This window comes from Sceloporus undulatus, chromosome 1, assembly GCF_019175285.1.
Source record: "Sceloporus undulatus isolate JIND9_A2432 ecotype Alabama chromosome 1, SceUnd_v1.1, whole genome shotgun sequence".
In the NCBI taxonomy this organism is placed as follows: Eukaryota; Metazoa; Chordata; class Lepidosauria; order Squamata; family Phrynosomatidae; genus Sceloporus; species Sceloporus undulatus.
The window spans coordinates 255,595,591-255,603,373 of NC_056522.1; positions in this window are offsets into that span (position 1 = coordinate 255,595,591).

The window sequence follows — 7,783 nt, forward strand, 5'->3', positions numbered from 1 at the left end:
GAAGATCCCCGATTACACACAAAGGTGTATTCTCCCTCAATATCTCCTTCAATGGAGCCATTTGCTATTACTAGATTCATTTTATGGGCCAATTGGGTGAAATGCATAAAGCTTGCTAACTGTCATTAGCAAGCTTTATGCATTAAATCTCTTAGAAAACCTGCAAACCTGGCTTATAGAAGAGGATATTATCAGAGATTAGCAGGCTGGATTTAGAAATAATTGCTCCACTGCTGATCATGCCTTAGTTCTTCAACACCTCTCTGAGAAATATGTATCATCTCCTAGGGGTTCCTTGTTCACTGCTTTTGTTGACCTTAAATCTGCATTTGATTCTATTCCCAGGAATAAATTATGGGCCAAATTTGAAGCCACAAATATTGACAGACGTTTGTTAACCCTTGTTCGTAGATTACATGAGAATTCCTCTTTAGCCATTAGATGTAATATTCATGGAAATACGAGATCCATCTCTACATCTAACGGTGTAAGACAAGACTGTGTGTTAGCCCCGACCCTTTTCAATTTTTATATAAACTCTGTAATTATGACTCTTTCAGCTGTACCATCGCACCATCCAACCTTGTCAAACAGACCTGTGTCAGTGTTAGCTTATGCTGATGATATTGTTCTCATGTCACTTACTAGGGTAGGCCTTAACAGACTCTTGAAAGCCCTTGTAGACTGTTGTGAAAATGATTCTTTAATAATTAACTATAGTAAGACCAAAGTTAGGGTTTTTTCAAAAAGGCGTAAACATCATGAATGGTCAATAAATAACAACCATATTGAACAAGTGACATTTTATAAATATTTGGGCATAGTCTTCCACGAAAAGGGATCTGTAAATCTTCACCAAAAGGCTGCAATAATGAATGTCCAGAGAAGTATCAAGGCACTTTGTTCTTTCTATTTCAATAAGGGTGGTCAATATGTTCCTGCTGCCCTTGAGGATTTGTTGCTAGAATCCTGTCCCAACTTTTATATGGCTCAGAGACCTGTTCTTTCAATAATTTTGTCCCTTTTGAGACTGTACAGACCAAATTCCTAAGGTCTATACTTGGCATACCAAATTGTGTGCCATACACTTCCCTTCGGTTGGAAGCTGGTTTATTATCAGTTGAGGCACGCATGTGGATCCGTAAATGCAATTTTTGGTTAAAATTGCTCTTTATACCGGTCGGCTTGGCACCATTAATCTTAACAGACCTTTTTACTTCTACCTGGAAGAAATCTTTAGCCATGAAGCTGTCCTCTATTGGGCTATCATTATCATTTATATCTTTACTAGCTTACAACAAGGCAAAAATTACTATCACGCAGAGAATTAAAGATATTGACTTGCAAAGTCATAGAAGTCAATTACCATTACATTTTGTTATTGGGGAATCTGGGGAAACTGGAAAATGTGCTAGATATTTTTAATATTTGACCATCCCTAAGCAAAGAAGGGCCTTTATGTTGGGAATATTAAATATTCTGCAATCAGCAGTTCTGGAGGGAAGGTACAATAAGGTACCCTACCATTGTCGGTTTTGTCCCTGTGGCCTTGAGGAGATTGAGTCAATTAGTCACGTTCTTCTTAGTTGCCCCCTCTATATAGAGACCCGTGCATTTTATATAACTCCTATTGTCAAGTATTTACCCGGAAGGGAGAATAAATTTTATATTAAATATTTTTTAGCAGGCCATAATGAAGATGTAACTAGCAGAGTCGCTAAATTCCTTGCAGCTGCTATCACCCTTCGGAGAGGCTATTTAAAACAGATTCAGTGAACTCTGGAAGTCTAATTATGGCTGATATTGTCATTGCAGACACCATGTAATTTGCTGTCTGTAATTTTTTATATACTGCTCTATTATTTTTATCAATTTCTGTTATTGATATGCAGACTATGCTAAAGAGATTATTTGGAACATTTTTATAACCTTTTAAAACACCCTGCAAGTTGACACATGTTAGAGTTTTTATGACTGTATAAGCGGTCATTATTGTATTGTATTTTATCGCTGTGCTGGCTGTGTGCCGTAATAAATGATGTTTAAAAACCTTCAAATTTGGAGAATATCCCCATCTGGCAACACTGTACTGAGGGCCGCTGCACTCAGTCTCAGTGGATGACTGAATAGGACAGCTGACATGACCAAGACAAGAACAATTACATGAGCCTCGGTGGACCATGTGGCAGTTTACCAATTAACAGATTCTAATTTGTATGTATTCCCAAGATTAATGTATATCATTAACCTCTTTTATTATTTATATATATATATATATATTTGTGAAACCTGGTTTTGCACCATATGGCCCATGGCAAATCTGGCAATGGCAAATTTCTCTGGCACCGCACTTCCCTTGATGCCCTAAGCACATGCTTATTTTGCTTACTGGTTAATCCAGCCCTGGCTGTGCACCTTTGTTCCATTCACACACTGCATTTTAGCAGAACTTGGAAATCTTACTGGCTGTGCTGATTGATCCATCACATTCATAGTATCTTTCCAGCCAGCTAAGTCTGACAGTTGTCATCCAAAAATAGCAGCAGCTAGTGGCTTCCACATAAATGGTGGGGTGAATCTGCTCTGGGTTTTAATCTCAACCACCAAAGCTGCTGAAGCTGTTGGGACCTAGGATTCAGCACCATGGCACTTCTCCTTTAAGGTTTGGGCTAAAACCCAGAATGGATTCATTGCTCCACTGAAATAGAGGCCACTGCAGTGAAGAAATCAGAAGACTAGGACTTGGAAAAGCAGCTATGAAGGAAGTAGACAAAATCCTGAAGTGTAAAGATATATAATTAAATACCAAAGTTAGGATCGTCCATGTCATCGTATTTCGCATTTCTATATGTGGTTGTGAAAAGCTGATAGAATGAAAATCAACTCATTTAAGATGTGGTGCTGGAGATGAATTATGAAAATACCATGGACCGCTAAAAAGACCAATGGATGGGTCCTAGAGCTGATCAGGCCCAAACTCTCTCTGAAAGCAAAGATAACTAAACTGAGGTAGTTGTATTTTGGGCGTATCATGAGAAGAAAGGACTCACTAGAAAAGACTATAATGTAAAGTGAAAGAGGAAAAGAGGAAGGTGGACAGACGCAGTAAGAGAAGTGACAGCCAAGAATCTGCAGAAGCTGAACAAGGCGGTTGAGCATAGGAGGACTTGGAAAATATATAGGATCGCCATGGATCAAAGAAGTCAACTCAGGCAATTAACAACAACAAAAGGGATATAAATATTAATAATAACACTGCTTCTTGATCATGATGACTGTGACTAATGGCTGCTGTAGTCTGACAACATCAGAAATTATCCATTGCTGCTTTACACCTCCATGTGCACATACAAATTTATGGCAACTTAGTGCTTGGAGAAAAGGGAAATGGAGAGCCATGGGAAGACAGATAGGCTGAAGGAAGGTTGGAAACAAGAGAGGCTTGAGATTATAAATTCTTTTTAAGGTGGTGCTTTTCTAAGGCAAAAGGCTGCTTTTCTGGAAACTGGAAATGTGTTAGGGGAATACTTAAATATGTGATGTGTCAGGTGGACGTAACATGGCCTCTCATCTGGCAAATGGAGGAACTCCCCCACTCCCCACTTTACGCATCCTTTCCTGAAAATTAGGTATCAGGTGTCAATCCAATGGCCGATGCCTGTTTCTCTGTCTCCAGATAGAAAGCAGATGAGGGGAGGCTGTAATATAACTATTAGATTCTCTAAGGAGGAGGGAGAGGGGAAACCAGTTGAATCTAAAGTTACTCTTTATTTGAGGGGTGCTGAGGCAGAGGGAGGCGTCTGCTTGTATCACGCTAGTAATGATCCATGGATGGCACCCCTCACATGAATGTGTTTGCATGTGTCTTTCTTCATAGAGACACCCTTCAGTAGGCTAAGGGCACATAATTGTCATCATTGTCATTGTGTGCTTTCAAGTCATTAATAGCTTATGACAACCCTAAGGAGAACCTATCATGGGGTTTTCTTGGCAAGTTTCTTCAGAGGGAGTTTGGCATGGCCGTCTCCTGAGGCCAGGGTGACCTCAGGGGTTTGTAGGTCAGTGAGCCAGAAAGTTCTTAAGCCTCACTGAACTACAAACCCCAGAATGCAACAGGAGACAGCCAAAGCAGTTAAAGTGGAATAGCATCACTATAAAAATGTAGTGAGGTAATCCACTTACAGAAATCAGTGCCAGAACTTATTTTTGTTTTGTTTTAAAGGGGCCAAACTGGAGCGCAAGAGAAGGACTATTTTGGCAATTGCTTGTTTTTGACTCCAAGTTGATCTGAAACCAGTACTGGAAACAATACCGTTTGACACCCCTTTTAATGGCTCCATCCTACAGAACCCTTGGGTTTGTAGTTTGGTGAGGTGGCCCAAACAGTCTTTGGCAGAGAAGTCTAAAGGCCTTGAAATACTAAAAAAAACAAACCTAAATTTACAGCGCTATATAAATAATGGTTAATAATAATAACAAAGCTCAAACTTTCATGAGCTGGAGCTACAGCAGTGACGTCTGGTGCAGTAACTCATGGGGTCACCCCTCTTGACCTCCTCCCATTTCACACCACACAGAATCAGTAGCAATGCTTTCTGTACTGTTACTCATAAATCATAATTCCCATATACAGCTGGCCCTCTTTATCCACGGATTATTTATTCACGGATTCAAGCATCCACAGCTTGAAAACATTCAAAAAAAGTATAAATTCCAAATAGCAAATCTTGATTTTCCATTTTATATAAAGGTCACCATTCTGCTATGCCATTATATCCGAAGGGACCTGAGCATCCATGGGGGATCTTGGAACCAAACCCCAGCAGATAACAAGGACCCACTGTAGTACCACTGAATGTAATACTAGTAGTTGTGACATAAACAACTAGCAAAATTAAAAATTAAACCTTCAAATTACAGTATCATATGCACAGCCTAAACATATTTAAGTTTACATAGTGAAGATTTGGTTAAAATGTAATGATATTAAAGAAAATTGTAAAAGAATTTAAAAATTCAATTTTTTTTTAAATAAAAGAGTTAAATTTTGAAATTTGAAATATTAATTTTAAAAACATTCTGGGGTCTCTCCCTTCTCCTGCCACTGAGCCTGGCCCCACTCCCACCATCTTTTAAAGCATTTTGGAGGGAAACAGATGAATGCCACAGACTGTTTCTGCCCAAAGGTAGGTGTCTGAGGAGAAGTGGTGTCTTCTCACACACACACCTCTTAGGGCAGTGGTCCCCAAACTGTGCTCTTTAAGGGATTCTGGACTTCAGCTCCCAGAACCCCAGACTATTGGCCAACATGGCTGAGGCTTCTGGGAGCTGTAGTCCAAAAGCTCTTAAAGGGCACAGTTTGGGGCCACTCTAGTGTATATAGAGACTATAGCAGTGGTCCCCAAACTGTGCTCTTTAAGGGATTCTGGACTTCAGCTCCCAGAATCCCAGGCTTTTGGCCAACATGGCTGAGGCTTCTGGGAGCTGAAGTCCAGCCGCAGCCCCCAATGGGCGCCTCTGAGGTACAGCACTTAAAGTGGTGAGGAGGAAGCACATTCGCTCCTACAGTACAGAGCCAACAATGGAGGCCCGAGCGAGGGTCGCAAAACAAAAATGGCGGCGGGGGCGGGGACTGCTTGAGAGAGATGGCGGGCCAATGGGAAGGCGGAGGGTTAAGAGGCAGCCAATAGGCGCCGAGGGGGAGGAGCCTCTCTCACGCTCCATTCAGGAATCTCAAGTATTCAAGATGGAGGGAAGGGGACGCGGAGGGAGGGAGCGAGGGAAGGGGCTCCGTTGCCCCGCCAGTTCCATCCTCCGGGGCAACAAAGGGCGGGGAGGGGGTGAGCCACGCAGAGCCTTAGCCTCCGGGGGAGACGCGGAGAAGGCCCCAAGGACTGCCGGAAGGGTAAAAGGGGCCTGGCCCTGCCGTGGGGCTCAGCAGGAGCGCCCCCTTCCCACTCTCGGGGCTGCTCTGGCGGGCGGGGAGGGGGTCGCTTGAGACCCAGAAGTGGAGGGCGGGGGCTCCCGTGCCTTTCCCCCTGGAGACGCCCCAAGCCCTCCCCACTCAGGGAGACCCTCTCCTGGGCTCCCTTGGCCAGGTTTGGTCAGGGCAGGGAGGGTTGCCTTTGCCTGAGGCTGAGAGAGTGTGCCTTGCCCAGTCACTCACTCACTCACTCACTGAGGCTGAGAGAGTGTGGCTTCCCATGGCCCAGTGGGGATTCGAACCCTGGTCTCCAGAGTCATAGTCAGACTACTATGGCTGGAGAGAGTTCCCTAGAAGTTGTGTGTGTGTGTGTGTGTGTCTGTGTGAGGAGTGGGACATCCTACCATGTTGCACTGCTGTGCTTGTGTGTGTCCCACTCCTCCTGCTTTTGACGGTATTACAGAATGGAGAAGAGAGCATCCCAAACGCCTTTCCCAGGGCCACGTGCATCTCTCAGTTTCAGGTCCCTCGCCCTGGTCCAAGGAAAGGCCCCAGTCATGAGGAGGGGTTGGACATTGTACCACTTTGGATGAAAGCTTGCCCCAATTCCCCATGCTGGGGGGAGTGTATCGTGGAGCTGGAATCGAAAAAGTAACTTTCCCAGGTTCTCCTCGGAACGGGAATCAGCGAGAGCAGTCCTGCAACCTGACCAGATTTCACTTAATAGTATCCCCAGACTACAAATCTCCCCTTATTGTTCCCTCAAAAGCTCCTTTGAATCCCTTTCTTCAGTGTTTCTGTGAATGTTGTTATAGAATACTAAGGGAAAGGGGTTTTAAAGTTGCAGGTACATTATAGCAAACAGTGTGTCTGTATCTTTGCACCCTATTTGCACTCTACAAGAAAGACAAAAGTGCTGCTGTTAAGTCCATAGGGGCTTTAGCACATAGGGACAGGTGTGAATCTTGCATGACCACCTTCACCATATCTTCCCTTATCTTTGCAAATGTCCTTCCCTCCTCCCTTTTCTGTTCAGGATAACAGAAGAGAAGGGATAACGTAAGGTGTACTTGGTGTGACACAATCCCACAAATGTGACAGTGATGTCAATACTCAAAAGAAGTACCATGCTTTCTCTTCTCTGGTATTGCTGTCAGTTATTGCTAAAGCAACAAACCAGTGAGTCATAGGAAGCGCCTATGCTCCATGCCCTTGATTAGTGTGCAAAATGGAGAAATTGAGCTTATGGGAACACATGAGAATATTACAAACTTTGCAGGATTTCTGGTTCAGTCATTTAGCAACCACCAGGTTTTCAGTACTCTTGGGAAGAAGGCACTCCCTGGAGTGCCATTAAAAGAGTAGTTCTGTAGTTCTTCGGGCTCCAAGGATTTGGAAGGTTTCACCAGCTTAGCAGTTCTCTTTAGCTTGTATACGTTACATTTTGACCCTTGGAAAATGCAAGCCTAGTGTTTGCATAGACTGCAAAATCTATGCTTCATTGGGGTGGCGTTATTGCATTAAAGATACCAGTTTAATTATTGGTATGTCCAATGGCTTGTTTGGAGTTAGGAGTCAATCTGAATTATGCTATATTTCTAAATACTTACACCCTGCATGTGTATACAGTACCCTGTTCATAGAGAGTGTGTTCAGATTGTGAGAAAAACTTAAGAACTATCTGTGTGAGCCCTAGTTTAGGCAACTTTTCCTTTAGTGCAGTTAAACCAAATTTCAGGCATAATGCCATGGCTAAAAAGTGTTACCAAGAAAGGCCTAAAGGTCTTGTGATTAGAGTGCCTTTGAACTAGATCCTACCTGCAGAACTGTGTCTAGTGCATTCAGTTAATATCTAATAAA